Source organism: Arvicola amphibius, chromosome 5, assembly GCF_903992535.2.
Source record: "Arvicola amphibius chromosome 5, mArvAmp1.2, whole genome shotgun sequence".
Taxonomy (NCBI): domain Eukaryota; kingdom Metazoa; phylum Chordata; class Mammalia; order Rodentia; family Cricetidae; genus Arvicola; species Arvicola amphibius.
Genome location: NC_052051.1, coordinates 64,599,629 through 64,618,623, shown reverse-complemented (window position 1 = coordinate 64,618,623; position 18,995 = coordinate 64,599,629). Strand labels below are relative to the sequence as shown.

Sequence of the window (18,995 nt, the reverse complement as noted above, 5' to 3'; positions counted from 1 at the left end):
CTCTTATTTAAACAAAGGGGAAGGTGCTGTGAGAGCTCCTTCTGCTCCTTCAGCCAACAGTCTTTCAGATTCCAGCCCACTTGGACATGATCTTTTATACTGTAAATGCAGCAGTAATGCTGGTACTCACTCTCTTGCTTCCAGCGCTTACTTCCAGCTGCTAGATTCTGTTCTTGTTCCCCATTCATGCAGAGGATTGTGACCTAGGACAGTGATATGTAAGTCTCTCCTAAATAAACAACCCTTTAGAATACATAATCTGAACTAGTGTGGGATTGTTATATATTTTCTGCCATCTGAGGTGATCAATCTCTATAGCTGGTAGAACCATATTCTGAGGTCATGTTAATTTGGGGAAAGTGAACTCTCTTTTTATACCATATGGAGCCCATGATTGAAATTGGGTCATCAAGTGCCTTTATGTGCTGAGCCATCTTGCTGACTGCATTTTTTACTCTCTGTACTAAAATGATGAACAATAAGCAAGTGTTGAATGTCAGGGATTTCAATATGTTGCTCTGCTCTTAATATTAAGCAACCATCAAAACATTAAAGAAAGTGATAGTATTCTAAGGCCAAAGGTTGCTGTAGCATTGCATGTGAATATTTTACCACTTCTGTTTTTGAAATAGCTTCATTTGGGGACTCATAAAGCAACTGCCAACTGCCAGAAGCAGCAGGGTTTTAATAAGCTCATAATGTAATGAGAACCTCAGGTACCTAGAGTAATTTTTGTCATCACAGATAAAATCAGTTGCGAATAAAAAGGGAAACAACCTCCCCATTTAGTGCCAATTATTAAAGATAATAGCTTAATTGTATTTAGTTAGTTGTGTGTGTGTGTGTGTGTGTGTGTGTGTGTGTGTGTGCGTGCGTGTGTGTTTCTCTGGGCTGAGCAGGAAAGACATGTATGTATATGAAAGTCAAAGGACAACAATCAGTTCTTTCCTTTTACGACGTTGATTCCAGAAATTGAACTCAGGTCATCAGATTTAAGGGCAAGCTCCGTTTTCTAATAGGTCATTTTGCTAACCCCATAAAGATTATTAAACTATCCTGCCTGCATTTCTTTGCTTGAAAAACATGTAGAAAGACAAGTCCGGCAATAAACAATAGTGATGGTGTCTGTGGTTTTTGGGGGTATTTCAATCATCTTCCTTTCAGTTCACACTGGAGCTTGCTTATCCCAAGACAATTTCCAAACAGAAGAAAAAAACAGAATGATTTTGAGGCAGTCATGTTGAGTTTGTCTTTTCAGAACACAAAATATAAATTGTCGAGTTGGAAGCCATGCTAGATTTTTTTTTTTTTTTTTTTTTTTTGGTTTTTCGAGACAGGGTTTCCCTGTAGTTTCTAGAGCCTGTCCTGGAACTAGCTCTTGTAGACCAGGCTGGCCTCAAACTCAGAGATCTGCCTGCCTCTGCCTCCCAAGTGCTGGGATTAAAGGCGTGCGCCACCACCGCCCGGCTCCGTGCTAGATATTTGCCTCAAAAGAATTTAGTTTCTCAGACATACCTCCAAACAATAAAATCTTCAGGAAGAAATCAGAGAGATATATTACTAAGCCCCTTTAGACACATCAGTCTGATCTATCAGTTAATATTGACATTAGGTACTTATTTCCCACCTGGATTTTTACAGAAACACCTTACTTTAACTGTCTTATGGAAAAGACAATTTTTTTTTACTATATAATATATCATTAGGCATCGTAAAACTTAGTTTCTTAATTATTGTCATTTATGTGTGTGTGCCATTTGCAGTTAAATAGGTACTACATATCAGACCCAGGGATCATTTAGTATTCTCTATTTCAAAACATTTGTGTTGACTCATGTGGTATATCTTGTTGGCTAAGCAATACTCTTCTCTCTCCAATACTGCTGCTTTCTTGGGAGTCATACAGAAATAAAGATGTGTCTACTGTAATAACTCACTGTCCTTCTGTTCCAGACTCACAGTTGGCAATGAATTGGTCTGAAATTGAGTGGAGGAAAGGCAGAGAGTAGCTTTTACTCAGTAACCTTAGTGACTTTTGGTCATACTGGGTCTATTTTCTAGTCATTTGCTGAAAAGCAATGTGAAAGAGTTCAGATTGTGATTTCATGTAAAGTTGCATTTTCAGAACTAACAAAATAGAAAATGGAAAAAAGCTGTTCTATCTGCTGAAGTGGGATCCATTTGTCTTTCTCAGTAGCCAGCCTCAGATTATCAAAGATGATAAAAAAAAAAAAAACCTGGGAAGTAAATGTTCACTTCACCTTAAAAACAACTAGAAGCCAAAATATGAGGATGTTTTCACTTCTCAACACACTGACCCATCCTTGCTGGAGTTGATATATGAGACCCTCCAGGCTTCCTGGATATCCATCCCCATGAGTTTTGTTCCCTGGCTTTTCAAATATCCAGATGATTTGTGGGAGAGAGTGCCACTGTCTACTTTCCTAACTATTTCATGATCAAGACAGTGGTGACACTGTATCCTCCGCAGAACATATCCCAAAGGAATGTTGGAGATGAAAGTGTATTCACAGAGGGTCCTTCTGATACTCTTCAGAGGGTAACAGTTCCTATTATTCGACAATACTTTAAGCTTAGTAACTAAAAGTAGAGCAGAAAATACCTTAAACTTCATAGTTATAAGAAGTATTAAATGATCCCCTCCTATGCTAAGGACAATTTATTTAATATTTAAGGTGAAACATGTTTTGCTTTAGGTTTTTCAATGATTAGGTGAGTCTTGAACATTTATTGACAAAAAATGTATGCAGTTGTCATTATAGATAAGGGTTCTAGATTATATTTTTCAACTGAAACCTTCCACGATTTAAATTCCAGCTTTATATATTATTAACTATGTCTATTTTTATCTATGATAGATTTAATAGTGTTGGTATTTTTCATGTATTGTTTCTGTAACATTTAACTATATTCTGGTCAATGTTAGAAACATAAATAATAGGGAGTAGTCTTACTACCCAACTCCCCTGATTCCTGACTGTGAGCTTGAAGGAAATATTTGACTTCTTTTCATGTTTCAATTTCTTCATCTGTGAGGTGATGTTTACCTGAATTAGTGCCATTACAAACTTTATTTTGGTCAATAAACTTAATAAAATACTAAGTAAAGTTTCTAAATGAGGTATTAGAATGTGGCATAGATGAATAAGTATAAATGAAATGTTACTATTTAGAGTAAATTATTAGGCTTTAAAGTGTAGCATGTTAAATGAATATTATATGATGAATTAGGTACATGGAGTGATAGTATGGGGAGACTGAGCTCCATCCAGGTGGCTGCAAATCGTTTATAACAAGACAAGCTATTTTGTCTATGCATTCTGCTACTTTCTGCCTATGGTTTCTGACTTCAATGACATTAAATATCCATGATAATAATTTTGTATATCACAAGCAGTGGTGCATAATCTGGTGAGTAAAGCAAGTGTGTTTCTATTCATGACGCCCTTTGTGATGAAAATTATCTTGTCTGTTGGTCCATATTTTGTGAAGAAAATGATTTAGTCATTCTTTAGTGGATTCTCATCTAAAGTTAAAAATTCTAATGAAACAGACAATTGCTGATTCTGCTAGATTCAACTGACCAGGAATGTCTATACTATACAAGACATTTGATAATGTAAAAGCACATAAAGGGTCCTTACATTTGAGCATCATGGTGTCTGTTTTCAGAGGGAAGCCCACCTTAAGCCTATTACCCCTCATGATGGTGTGTTAACAGTAGTATTTCCATTTTCTAAGAATTTGTTAGAAATATGAAACCTATAGGATTCATTTCAGAATTAATGAATTGAAATTTATTTTATAAAAAGGCTTCAAAGTCCTCACCCCTCTGGGGAGGGGTGGGGGTGGGGGAGGGAAATGGTAGGTGGGGAGGAGGTAGAAATTTTTAATAATAATAATAAATAATAATAATAATAATAATAATAATTTTAAAAGGTCCTGAATTTGAGAGAGAAAGGGGGAAGGTTATTATAGGAGGGACAGTAGGGAGGGAGAAAGGGAGAAATGATGTAATTATATTTTAATTTCAAAAAATAAAAGTAATCTTAAGAAAAAAAGGGCTTCTAAGTAATTTTTATAATTTAAGAGTTTAGAAACAACACATTTTACCACAAATATTAAAGAACTGCTGAACACTTGAATGAGTTGTGGGAAAAAAGAAGAAAGAAAAAATAAGTCTAATTTATCCTTTTCAGCCCAAACAATTTTGATATGTTTACCTGAGCATCTGAGATTTTGAAAATTTCCAAACGATTTCGCTGTGTGTCTAGATTTCAGAATCACTTAGCTAAATAAAGATATAACTATTTTTCACGTGTTCTGATATAAAGTTTTGAGAAAGATCAAAAACACCTCTTTTGATGATGAGAATGGTTTCTTCTTGCCTGTGCTGTTGCATGTTCTCAGCACTCCTGAGCTTTGCTCCATTGCAGGCATGCTCAAGCTTTAGAGAACTAACTTGAGTGTCTCCAGATAGAAAGCAGAGCTACAAGCAGGCTGAGCAATCTGTTGGGATGAACACATCCTAAGCAAAGGTGGTATTTGCCACATCATCCCATGTTAGGAGGTAACAAATGAGAAACCTCAAGGCCCTTCAGAACTTACAGAACCTTTTGTATCAGATCCCCTGCAGGAAGATAACCCCAAATTAGAAACACATGTTTCACTGAAGAGCGTTCATCTGCCAACACCTTAGGGGCTTGACTTTGAGTGATGAAGTCATCACAAAGACTGGAGGAGGACACTGCAGCTTCTACCCAAGTGCACTTTATAAATCAGTGCATACAAAGAGAAGGGATCTGTCAGCATTTCAGCATCACCCTTTTATGTGCCACAACTGAAACCCACACTCCTACATCATGAGAATGACTAAATGAGGTTACACATGTAAAAACATTAACATGGCACCTGGAACCTGACCCATTGCTTGACCTTATTTAAAAAAGGAAGGGGGAGGAGGAGGGGAGAAGATGGAAATTTTTAATAAAAAAAATGAGAAAAAAAGAAAAAAAGATAGATTGAAAGGTGATATTTACAAGATAACTTTTAACTATTCCCCTAAAAATCATTGAATGCTCTTAAAATATAGAACACCGAGAGTAAGAGGTGTCATGGGATATTCCTTTACTTTCTGTGAAGAAATGTCATTGTGATTGGTTTAATAAGCTAACTGGCCAATAGCTAGGTAGGATTTTTGGGGTAGAGAGAAACGTGGGAAGAAGAAGAAGGAGGTGAACTTGTCAGCCAGAAAAAGAGAAAGCTAGAAAGTAGCATGAGCAGTACACAATAAAGGTAATAAAGTCAAAAGGCAGTAAAGAAGAAATCAATAAAAAATGGGTTAATTTAAATTATGAGTTAATTATAAACAAGCCTAAGCTATTAACTGAGCTTTCATATTAATAAGAAGTCTCTGTGTAATTATTTGGGAGCTGGTAAGCAGGATAGAAATATCTGCTTACACACAGCAAATAAGAATATGAATTATTAAGACAATAACAGTGGTCCCATGATTTTATAAGACATAACTTGCTTATTAAAATATAATAGATTCTTCATCTACTACAATTAATATTATTTTGTTATGAATATTAATGTTATGAATATATTTTGCTTGCAATTCCTCTCCCCAAAAGATTGAAATCTAGATTTGCATTCAAAATTGACTTAAAATTTTGTAAATAATAAAAAAAATTCTGGACTTTATTATGGTAACAACTGTGTGGTTACATAGTAAAGCACACAGGCATTTTCTACTCTCTTCTTGAGTGTCTTAGGGACAAGAATCAATCAGTCAGGTCTTAGTTTTCATATGGCACCTACAAATGACATTCCTGCTGCTGTACCATAAAATGTGTTACTGCTCAACCCCATACCTGATCCCTGCCAGCCACCTAGAGCAGAATGGTCAATAAATCTGAGCCTCTGGAGATTAGGAGCTCCCCTAAGAAGCAAGCATGGTTTCTGGACAGATGAGAAGCCCTTTTGTTCAGAAAGACAGGGACCCTGAAAACAGAATAAAAATACTTCACAGTTTTTTATTTCAGCACTGCAGGTAGTAACTCCTTTCAGGGTAGCTGCAACTGTAGGATGTAGCTGGAAAACCCTTGTGATGATGTAATAGTTCCCGCCATACGTGGAGAAACAGTCATAGTATTGGAAACTTGTTACCTCTGGCTGTGCTGCCTTTATAAAAGATAACTACTGGAAAAATTCATCGTTGAGAACAGTGAGGTAAGCACAGATTCTGTGGAAAACCCTGGGGCAGGGTAAGTGGATACTGGTTTTAGGTCTCTGGGAATGAAACAAAGATTTGCTGCTATCCAAGTGGAGATTACACTAAACAAAAATAGCTGAATTTATTAAAAAATCATCAAGTTTTCATTTTTTTGACAGTCTATTCCTATCACATTCCCTCTAGCTCTACAGGATCCCTAAAACAGAACAGCCCACTGCCACCACTACGAAGGTCTGAAGTTGGGCAATCCACCAACTGGACACAATAAATCTGAACCCTATAAGAGTTTTTTCGCAGAACCTGGTCATCATTCAATATGTTTGGTGGCTCTCTAGAAAATTCTACTTTCCTTGTAAGGCTAACTTCATTTGCCTTGACTTATAAACCACACAAAGCAAAATGACAAATGGTGCCAGGTATCTCTCCACATAATTATTATCTTGGTCCATCTATTTTACAGAAATTATTCAAATCACTTACCTGACTATTGGTTTTGTTTGTTATTCATTCTGAGGGTTGTGTGAGTAATACATACACTTTAGATATGAAATTTGTAAATTTTTTTTACAGTTTTGTGTCAGGGAATAGGCTTTTCATAAAAAACTTATAAACTATTAGTTCACAGAAAAATTATCTAGATGCCCTTTATCTGTATTACCACAGGGTTACAACCTTTGTTTGTAAAAAGTGGTCATAGGAGATAAGAAAGACTGCTTATAGCTGAATTTTTAATAATTTATTTCTAGATTGCCCGTAAACTTATGCTTTAGCATATTAGCAATCTGATCTAGAATTCAGGCATCAAGGGAGTCAAAACAGTTTCTTTATTATTACTTGAATTGAAGCGTTTCACAATGGACTCTATCTACACTGAAGGCTGTTTCCACTTCAGAGCTTTAAAAGTTGTCTTTATCCGGTCTTTCCCCTCCCTCTGTCCCCTCCTCTCTTCCCTAAGCCTCTCTGCCTTCCCCTCTTAGCCTGCCCCCCCTCTTCTGAGTCTCTCTTCCATTACTCCTGCTCCTTTATTTCACTGATTTTCATTTTTAATCGATAATTCATTTATTTCAAGACATTCAAAATTACTCTAAGAAAAAAAAAATAGCCCAAGTACGAACACTACTACTTGGTGAAACTTTGAGATAGTTAATAACTCAGCATGGAATTATTTCCCATTTATTGCAAGAATCTAACCAAATGAAAACAGGAACAAATCTCTACTGTGCAAATTGAAGGGCAGCCACTAGAGGGTAGGGTTGCTTCAGATATAACCAAGAGAAGCTATTTCTTTAACTCTGAGGTACAAAGGTAATCTCATCAAAGACTGGAGATAATATCACATGAAAGGAGAGGTCAATGTACCAGGTGACACATGAGAATTCATTTACATTATTCTCAAGCCAACTCCACAGCCCTGTCCATTAAAATCCAAAAGTAAAGGGACAGTAAATACACGATAATTAACATTTCGTTGGAGAATACTTCCAGAGTGAAAAGAGCAGTTTTATCTTACAAAAGAGAAGTAAGCACATGTATAAATAAACGTACAAAACTGACTTTGCAAAGTGTGGTTTAATCTGTTGTATTCCTTTCAAACAAAATAGGTAGTTCTTCAAGATCAGGGGAACAAGCTGAAAGTTATGCTGTATTAGTTTGCTACTTTTACTTAGTTTTGTTTTGTTTTTCGAGACAGGCTTTCTCTGTGTAGTCCTGGCTGTCCTGGAACTTGCTCTGTAGACCAGATTGACCTTGAATTTAGAAATCAGGCTTTCTCTGCCTCCTGAGTGGTGGGGTTAAAGACATGTGCCATCATGAACCTTCTTTCTTTTACTTTTTAAATTAAAATTTTAAACTAAAAAACAATCCATCATTTTCTCCCTTCTCTCTCCTACTTTCTACCTCTCCCATCTCAACAACTCCCTCTCCAACTGATGATCTCTCTCTCTCTTTTTAAATTTATATTATTACACACTAAAATACTTAAATATATAAATACAACCCGATGAGTAATTAAGTGTGGCTTACATGTACATCATTTCAGTGCTTCATTGGATAACTACATTGGGGGTTATTCCATGTGAGAACTTATGTCTCTCTCTTTCTGCTGTCCTTAGTTACCTGCAATTCTTTGTCTAGGAGTAAGACCCCAGAATATTTCCCTTTGCTGAATTAGAATATCAATTGATATTGTCATTGTTTAGGTCTTCTTTAGGTGGGCATCCTGCTGTGACATCTATCATGTTTACAGTTTTTCTGTCATCCCTAGAAGAAACAATCTCACAGCAGACTTCTTGGTCTTCTGACTCCTAGTCTTTCTGCCTCCAATTCTTCAGTGTTTCCTGAGGCTTAGGTGCAGTATATTTAATGTAGATTCATCAGCTGGAGCTGGGCTTCTCATGATCTGTTGATCTCTGTACTCTGATCAATTGGGTTTTTTTTTTTAATGTTTCTGTTTGCTATAAAATAAGGCTTCATTGAAGAGAGGTGAGAGTTAGACTTGCCTATGGACAAATGAATAAAATTTAGGATGCAGTTTGGAATTATTCTTGTCTAGTAAAATGGAAGCAATAGATTCTCTTCTAAGTTTAATGATCTCATTAGTTCCAGTATTGACCAGGTTTCTAGTAACAGATATGATTTCCCTCCTATTGAGAAGATCTTAATTCAAATTAGGCATCTCTTGGTAACCACAAGGATATGAGTACTGAACTTTTATAAATATTTTACCATGCTCAGGACTATTATATATCATAGGCATCACATCTGGATAGTACTATTTTTTTTATTGATTTTTTATTGAGCTCTACCATTTTCTCTGCTCCACTCCCTGCCTATCCCTTCCCATTCAACCCTCTCCCAAGGTCTCCACGCTCCCAATTTACTCAGGAGACCTTGTCTTTTTCTACTTCCCATGTAGATTAGATCTATGTATGTCTCTCTTAGTAATAAAGATTAACCTGGAAACCTCCTTTTTGCTATCTAAGTTTTGTAGGGTCAGAAACTACTCTGTAAGCTGTCAAAATAGTTTTTCTAAGTCCTGTGTTCAAAGAACATAATATTTTCAGTACTAGAGACCTACCTTCAACGGCCGAGGGACAGCCATTGCTGTTTTGGGGGTCAGTTGGAGTACCCTGACCAGTAACATGAATGTAGGTTGCTTATGTCAGGTACTTGAGTTTCTTTTAGTCCATGGCTCTTATGAAGAATAGTGTTAGCCCAAAAACAAATTTTAGTGCATTGCATACATACACACACACACACACACACACGAGGGTGGGGGAGAAAGGCAGAGAAAGAGAGAAATACTTATACATCTTGTATATAATTTGTATAGCATCGTATGTACAGTTCCTTATCCTTTGCTCAGTATCAACTTGTGAAATAAAGGGTTTATTGCACCTGACATCATCAAAGGGAGCTAGGCAGGGCAACAGCAGGGACCTACTGCACTTTCCTCAAAGGACCCTGCTAGTGCTAGGGCTCAGCTGCTCTCACCCATTGCCAGATCTGGCTACCTCCTCAAGACACAGTTTTGACCCCCTCTGGACCACAGTTTCTATGTGTTGACTCTGAGGGAACACTTCCCAGATTTCACCTCACTAACATTTGTCTCTTCTTAATCTCAGTTGAGTTTTCAGCTCCAGCTACTTTACATCCATAATCCCAATAAAACACACAAGTCTACAAATCTTATTTTTTAAATTTTTTCTTTTCATTTTCTTTTTAAAATATGTAATATGATATAGTTTCTCTCTCCACTTTACTCTGTCTAAATACTCCTGTACATCCTTCCTTGCTCTCTCTCAAATTTACAGAAGCCACTTTTTTCAAAAATTGTTGTTTCAAGCATTATATATTCATGTATATATAGATAATTATATATATAATTATACATATGATTTTCCTTCTATTGAGCAAACCTTAATTAAAATTAGATATCTGTTGGTAAGCATAAGGATATGAGTACTGAACCTTTATCGATATTTTGCTGTGCTCATGACTAAGGCTCAGGGAACACTGAGAAATTGATGGCAGAAGGACTAGGAGTCAGAAGACCAACAAGTCTGCTGTGAGATTATATCTCCTGGGAATAACAGAAAAGCTGCAGACATGATAGACGTCACAACAGTATGCCCACCTAAAGAAGATCTAAACAATATATAATTTTACATATAATTTTCCATATAAATATATATTCTTAAAAATATCTTGTATATCGTTATTTGTATGAATGTTATGGTTATTTGTAAAACTTGCTATTCTTTGTTAAAACCATCACAAGTAATCCTGTTAAAACATTGAACAACCTTCAAACTTTCTTCTGAATATGTACAAGCCAGGCATCTATCTGGAGTGAAAGTGTTCAAATATTTGTTAGAACTGTATTGATGCCCTCATTTTTCTTTTCAGTTATCAGTTAGATGTCAGGAAGAACACCATAATAATATGAACAAGTTATGGGGAGCTAGTCATTAAGCAGAAGTCTCCATGGCCTCTTTTTCAGTTCCTACCCTGCTTTAGCTCTTTCTTTGGCTTCTCTCCTATTGACAGACTGTAATAAGGACATGTAAGCCAAGTGAATACTTTCCTCCTCAAGTTGCTTTTGGTCATGTTCCTTATCACAATAGAAACCAAGCTAGGCAAACAGGAAATTGCTAATGCAGAAAAAAAGTTATTTTATACTATTTTTTTCTAAATAGTCATAATAATGTTGACCCACCGGGAAATTATTTTTAACACATTACCTTGGCTTACAGATGTGTTTGCACGATTTTACAAAGTATACGCTAAGTGTTTATAGTCAAAAGAAAGCCAGGAACTTAATCTTTGTTTTAAAAAGCCAGGAAAACAGAAGTCTGTCAAACATTATTTTATATTTTTAGTATTCTCTAAAGAACCACATTTTACTTTTATGAAACTGTATTCATGAAATACTGCAGCATATAGATAAAATATAGTGTTATTTTTCTCTACTTGTCTTTGTAGTTTTGGCCATTCCCATTAAATAAAACATTTTTGGTACATTACATTTCTTTTCAGGATAATGTATCTAAATATGTTCACTTAAAAGTTGAATTCAGATTTGTATTTTGTTTTTTGCCAACCAGTATCACAAATGTGGTCATTAAAGTTTAAACACAAAGGCCTTATACCATACACACAATTCTTCATTCATCTATCGATACAAACATGATAAACATAAACCAAAGCATTTTCAAACCAATTCTTTTGTTTTTGCATTGCATGAGCAATCCTTTATATGTACAATAACTTAAATCATGTTTCTTCAGTGCAAATCACTTCCCCTTCTTCTGTCTTCATCCCTCCTTCATAACAATGCCTGACAGCTCATTTTTGTTTATTGTCTATATAAAAAATCAGTAATTGAGGTAAAATACAATAATAAACAAAAATTATCTCTGTGAGCCATCAGCTTTCTTCATTACATCCTTCTCACTCCAAAGACAGGCTGTAGCAGCAAGTAGGACTGTGAGAAACACTTGTGAGGGAAATGAGCTAGGAAATATACCTTAGGTCACTATGGCTACAACTGTGCAGCAGTGACATTTGAAGTTTATTTGACAGGAGTCATTGTCCTGTGATCATAGTCATATCCACATAATTTAGATGATATATTAAAATAAAATGAAGACTATTCTTCTTTCAATCTTCCTTAGTTTCTTATTGCTATTTGTATGGGTTGAGGCCTTCTGAGTTCTTCCTTGTCTACTTTAGCATGTCTATTATAGTTTAGCCCATATATCTCATGTTTAGGGATGAGCACCAAATTGTTTATCCAATACCAATTGGTCAGTCCTGATAATATATTGGTTCAACTAACATTATAAAGACTGGGAAGCTTGTACTCATGTATTTGGAAGTGTGTGTGTGTGTGTGTGTGTGTGTGTGTGTGTGTGTGTGTGTGTAACAGCAGTTCATGACAAAAGGCCACAAATTGGAAAAAGAGAAGGGAGTGTGTATGGGAGGGGATGGAATGGGAGGGTGGGAGGGGGATTGAAAGTAGAAATTGTGTAATTATAATCTCAAAGAAAAGAAAAAACAAAAACAGCCAATGAGAGAAACAGAAACAGAGATAGAACATTGAGATGGCATAGTATTAAGAAACTCAAACATGCCGGGCGGTGGTGGCGCACGCCTTTAATCCCAGCACTCGGGAGGCAGAGGCAGGCGGATCTCTGTGAGTTCGAGACCAGCCTGGTCTACAAGAGCTAGTTCCAGGACAGGCTCCAAAGCCACAGAGAAACCCTGTCTCGAAAAACCAAAAAAAAAAAAAAAAAAAAAAAGAAACTCAAATATTATATTTTAGCCATCTAATTGGTCATTTGTCATTTGCAGATTGTCTTTGCAAAATTGCTGTTTGTTTTCCCATTCTTCTGAGCATATTCTAAATTTGAAAATTCCTAAATGATAATGATATTAAGCACTAGTATTAATAATTCTAAGAGAAAGAGAAATATGTCCTAAGACCTAATTGTCATTTTTTTCAGGTAGCATCAGAAGGTAATTCAATGAGATGGTCTTTAGATATCCTCAGATATCCAGCCATCTGTGACAAAAATATACCATTTTAGACTTTCCTAATATTACTGTGTTCATACTTGATATTATAAAACAATTTTTTCAATGTAGAATTTATGAATGAAAATGTTTATGAGTTTAAAGGCATTTGAAACATAATGTCAAATTACTTTCATTTACAGTCTTCTTGATTAGCCTTTATTATGCTTATATCCGTGAATAATAGTTTATATAATTTTAGTTCTACATTCTATATGAAAGATATTGACAAGTGAGGAAAATAAATAGTCACAAAATATAGCTGTTTTCTACTATTTTGTTTCCCACTTAGAGCATGCTCTGGGTTAAAATGAGAGCAATTGATTAGAGAGGTTCTTAAACATTATACATTTAAGGGAATAATACTTGAACTTGCTCTACAGTCCATTTCCTGCAATTACAAACCACTCACAGTACATTTGAACTTTGTACTGTATATGTGAACACACCCACTGCTTTGAGAGTTTATCATCCTTGTTTCCAGGAAAGAGCCTTAGGAAGCAATGGGCATGACTACATTTTATCATTCTAACCTAAGAATTTCACCATAAACATTTATCATAAATTTTCTTTTCTGTCTTTCACAGATATATAAAATAACTGAAATCTCTATCACTATTACAAAAATTTTCTCTATTCATTTGTTAAGAGGAAAATATGACACAAACAAATGCTTGAAGGGATACCTCTGAATCTACACATATAATCTTTGTCTCTCTCTCTCTCCCTCGCTCTCCTCTCTCTCTCTCTCTCTCTCTCTCTCTCTCTCTCTATCTCATGTGTGTGTGTGTGTGTGTGTGTGTGTTTGTATCCGGGTATAAATGTGAAACTATGGTTTGAGCCAGAGCTCATATGTGGAGGTCAGAGCACAACATTGATGACTGACAGTCCTTTCCTCCACTGTGATATGGGGTCTTTTGTTTTTGCCACTGTGCTTGCCAAGCTAACTGGATTTCAGTCTTTGAGGAATTCTCATGTTTCATCTTCCATCGCAGAAAAAGAGCACTGGAATTATAGACAAGTCCTACTCCAATTGGCCATGAGGATTCACATTCAGGTCAGGTGCTTGTGTGACATGGGATATGACTCAGTGAGCCATCTCTTATCCGTGTGCCTGTATTTCATCTGTAGCTATATCTATATGCACACCTGTATTATCCAGTGAACTTTATCTGGGTAAAACTCTGTAACAATGGCCATTTGCCAATACTTCCTTTAGCCTTTGCTTATGACTATCATAAAAGAACCTATTATCTCATCACTTGAAGTGAAATGGACCCATTCAATTTCTAGCAGAATATTTTTGCAGTCATTTAACAAAATGATGATTGCTGGATGTTTATTTCATTTTATATTCACAACATCGCTTTGACATTAACTTTTTATTTTACCACAGCATCCGAAATATGCATTTTATATGAGCTGAAATTGCTCTTAAGAGAGAATGGGTTTGACTACTATGGACAAAAACACCAGGATATGGGTTGGGTTTTTAAATCTAGAGAATATAAAAGGTTTTATCTGCTGATCCAACATTTTAAAGTCATATTAATAGCAAACAATTTGGTTTCTTCCACTTATAGGGCTTCTGATGATTTCTTCTTGGAAAGAGTGCAATAATCCATACCTCTGATCCTATGAAACTTCAGTCTTTACTGGAAAACAGTACACTGAAAACCAAATATAAAACCTAAAAACCTTTAAATTAAAGAATTAAAAGAAAATAAAACTTTCCCATTATTATCAATGACATAGAATTGATCATTCTGGGCATTCACTATGAAAGAGAGACATGAGGTATTTGTGTAGCAATAACAGGAATAATGGTTTGTAAAATATGACTCCATCTGCAGTTAGCATGTAAATAAAAAAATAAAATAGAAACACTCTCTGACTAATGTCTAAATGGCTATCGATCTATAATTTATATGTGTATATAAAAGTCCAACTGTCAAAGTGCTATAGCTGATTATAGGTATTACCATCAGAAATTACCTAGAGCAATGTTATTATTTAGATAATATTGTAGGCAGCTCTTCCTGCTTCTCTAGTTAAAACTGTTACCAGAACAACTGTTTTCAAACTTTTGTGTATTTATATATAACAAGATTTTTCTAAATGCTAATTCGTGGGTTCTTCCAAAGAATATGTCTATAAGTTCTCTAAAATCTGATACCATATTGTTTGTATGATGACTATAGCTTGCTGAAAGAAAACCAAATCAGGAACAGATTCAATATAAACAGATAACTTATAAACTTAGCATTGTAGAGATTAGGACTCCTGAATCCGTCCATCTGAACAGAAAGTCCTTTATTCAGGTGCCTCTGATCTTTAGTCATATGTGATTTTCTGAGCTCCAGTCAGTCCAGTGTGTAATTTCTATCCAAGGGTCAGATATTAGAATCCATTCATTGGATTTTTTTGTATATCCTTCAATGCTTTGATACAGCCAAAGAGTTATATTTAGACCTTGTCGCAGGTTTCTGGCATGTAATAGGTTGGAATTTATTGAGGAGTGTGCTGCTCTTAAGAGCTGTCGTTATGTAATGCCTAGACAGCTTTAAGATTGAGACTACTTACCAGAACCCAAGGCAAGCCACAAGAAAGTGAATGGGAGCTGAAGTATAAAGTTATATCTGCATGATGAAATACCCAAAAGAGCTCCTTTATGAGATTCAGGATCTTTTTGGTTAGAGAAATCATTCATATGCTAGATTTGGGCAACACATTTTAACACTATGAAGATGAAGGAACACAGCTTAGACTTTTTCCCCATTTCAACCTATAATATGTTCATTGTATTCAATAATAAAGTATAATTATTATATTCAATAATAAAATATAATTAAAGTATACCTTTCTACAAATTGAGGAACTGTCAAATAATAAGGCAAAAATATTTTCCAGGCTCTTAATAGTATACAGTTCTGGGAATGAGCTGAGTCCTTAGGGAAGGAGGTGACAGTAGCTGCATAAAGACTATAGCTGAGTCTACAAGAAGACTCACTTCTGGAAAATGATCAGATATCCCCAGCCACAACAAAAATAAAAAATCGCAGTGAGACACAGAATACCCCAACTGCTTTTAACCTGTCAAGTACACTGCTGATAAACTTTTATGAGACTTTGCTGATATATAAGAAATTTGCTTTTTCCTGTATTTGCAAAATCGTATCAGTACCCAATTAGCCCTGTGATTTAAGGAAAGAGAAGAAGCATGTAGACTTATTTTCTTGTATCTGGAAGAATCCTTCCAAAGGATGTCTTATCTCCTTGCTTCAGAACACCATTTACTGTGAGCAAGCCATTAAATTGGAGTGATTATTGTTCTTATAAAAGTTCTTTCTGATGAGTCCAAAGTGAAGATGTGGAGTAAAATTCTCAGGACAATCCTCTGGTCATGAAATTGAATGCCTAATCTCCCAAAATAATTCACAATGTGAAAGATAATTATCTAGTGATAGCTAGAGTTCCAATAATTCTTCTTATCATTTGGTAAGTGCCATTATACCTTTTTGTATGAGGAAAACAATCATAATGTGATTTTAACTTACAACAATCAAAATGTATCTACTCATTGCATAAAAGCCATTTACAAAGAACAATAAATCCATTGGTGTCTCAAAACTCTTATAATTCAAATTCTTTAAAAGTTCATGTATATATGCATATTTACATATATTATATATATATATATATTCCTAAATATAATCTTCTCTGTTTATATAATGTTATTTACGCATATGATTTTAGGGCTGACAATCGACATTAGAGAATCAACATGAAATAACAGTGAACGAAAAAAGAGGCCATAAACTTAAAGGCGAGTGGAAGGGATATGTGGGACAGTTTGGGGGGAGGGAGAGGAATGGAGAAATATTGTACTTACATTATATTATCAAAAATTTGAAAGGGTGAATGAATGCAAACTATAAAAACATAATTCCCTAAAAATATCAGAGAACATAAAATTATGAGATTATGAATACCTAATTCCTTTGTCCTTAGTTTGTTTTCCTTTCTGGTATCTGTCAGCTTTGAAACACCTTATTAGAAATGTCGAGTTATGACAATACATAGCAGTAATAGCCATTTATTCTCGGTGAAAAATATGAAATAGAGTATCCTTCACAGAAATATCAAATGACTAAGGAATAGAAGAAATATGTGAAAAATAGTGTTTCTTACTGTCTTCATTTTAAGTATAAATGCCTGATTTCATCTATCAGGGAAAATTAAAAATTGATGGGCCAGAGCATCTGGACATAACAAGATCTATATCTTTGTCCACTATTCTTTTCTTTTGACACCTCACTCTAAGGTAAGTTTCCAGCCCCACTCTCTCTTGTTGTTTTTCAAAACCCACTTACACTTTGAAGAAAAAGAAATCGAACAAACTAAACTCGACATTAGTTGCAGGCAACAAATCAGTTGATATCAGTGATCATGTTTCACGAAATTTGCTAGTAAGGAATGACAAGCATAAGTTCAGCTACCAAACACAGCAATCTAAAGTCTGACTTACCTGTAATGTCAAAAGCAGAGTCTTGGAGTTCCCACTGACTATACTCACTAGAGAGCTCAGTCAGACTGGCTAAAGTAAAATCAGTGTTGGAAGCCTGTTCATGTCTGAAGACTTCGGGAGAAAGATGATGCAGCTCCAAATTCCTAGCTGACATTGCAGAAGTTTCAAGGAGCTGCATAAAACAGGACCATGCTACTGCAGTCTTCAAAGATCAATGGAAAGAGTGAAAATCACCATCCTGACCAACTCGACTTCCTTGCAATTATGTTTACTTAGGAATCCAGAAGAAATAAAATCATAAGGCTGAGGAAGGCTTTTATACTGGCATCTCTTCTAGGCAAGTAACTTCCACAGGATGAATGGCTTTTAGAATTGCTTTCCTTGGATATATACCCTGCGCTTTTAAAAGTTAGCAGCACTCAGCCCTTCTCAAGGGAGTCGACAGAGAAAACAAAATGGCTCGAGCGAAGAGATCTGCAAAGCTGAAGGAAGAGATGCTGTATCTGTCTTGTATTGTTCTCTTCTTTGAGGCAAACTTTCCATAATTCAGCCTAGCCTGGGTCTCATTATGTAGATCAGGCTGGTCTCAAACTTTCCTCAATCCTCAGGCTCTACCTACAGTATTCTGGATTACAGGTGTGCAATAGCACGAATTACAACAGATGCTTTCAATTTGGCTCTGGACTCTCTCATTCATCTATTTGAAGAAAAGAGATCAGATGAGCAGTGCTAAGACCATTTAAGAAATTTAAGTATGTCTGATGGGTATTACACCACAAAAGTTATTCAATTAGAAGTTAATTGTAAATTAAACTTCCTGTCAAAGCATTTAATCCTTCTGGTTATTGAATAATGACTGGGATTCTTTGTAGATGACATTATAAACTGATATAGACTCTGTAGAAACCAGTATAGATTTCTCAAAAAGGAAAATATGACCTGGTTGTACCACTCTTATTTATATAAAGGAACCTGTATTATACAAGAGATACATGCTAACTTGTATTCATTGCTTCTTTGTTTTATGACGTTCCCAGCCTTGGAGGTGGTGTGTGTGCATATACAAATGTGGAGTGTGTGTGTGTGTGTGTGTGTGTGTGTGTGTGCGCGCGCGCGCGCGTGCATGCATGTGTGTGAACAGTCACTTATTCTCAACACTTTGGAACTGCGAGTCTCTACAACTAACACTATGAGCAATCAGCCCATGGTCGGGGGAAGCTTCCATCTTGACTTCTGTGTTCTTTTACTGAAAATCTGTGTTGTTTTCAACAACAAAGTCTTATCACCTAGCTCTTATGGATAAGAAACAAAAGTAAAAACAAAAAAATCTCGGAAGTTACTGGGGACTCCCTGATCAAAAAATCATAGGGTAGTATCCCCAAACTGATGCTGGTGTTTTTTCTTAATAAATTAATAAACACTTTTATGGTGGCCCAGATATAACATATGTTAAGGAGGGAAAGGCAGTTTGCTTTGCCTGCCAATCATCACTTCTTGTTGGTATGAGTATATACTCTTATCGCTACTACCAGTGTTGCCATGCTTGATTGGCATTACACTCTAGTTTTTTCTGATTCCAGTGTGTCCTGAAGACTGACAGCTCTCCAGCAGTCCTCCAGGTCTTTGGCACCA

The 18,995-nt window shown here is 35.7% G+C and overlaps 1 protein-coding gene across 1 annotated transcript in view; it reads right to left on the bottom strand.

Moving 5' to 3' along the window:
* Ano3 (anoctamin 3) overlaps window positions 1-17,493 on the bottom strand; it is a 306,732-nt gene extending 289,239 nt beyond the window's left edge. The window contains exon 1 of the mRNA XM_038330758.1: window positions 17,364-17,493. The gene's annotated coding sequence lies outside the window, so the exon portion shown is untranslated. The remainder of the gene's footprint in view (window positions 1-17,363) is intronic.
* Between the last annotated feature and the right edge of the window lie 1,502 nt (window positions 17,494-18,995).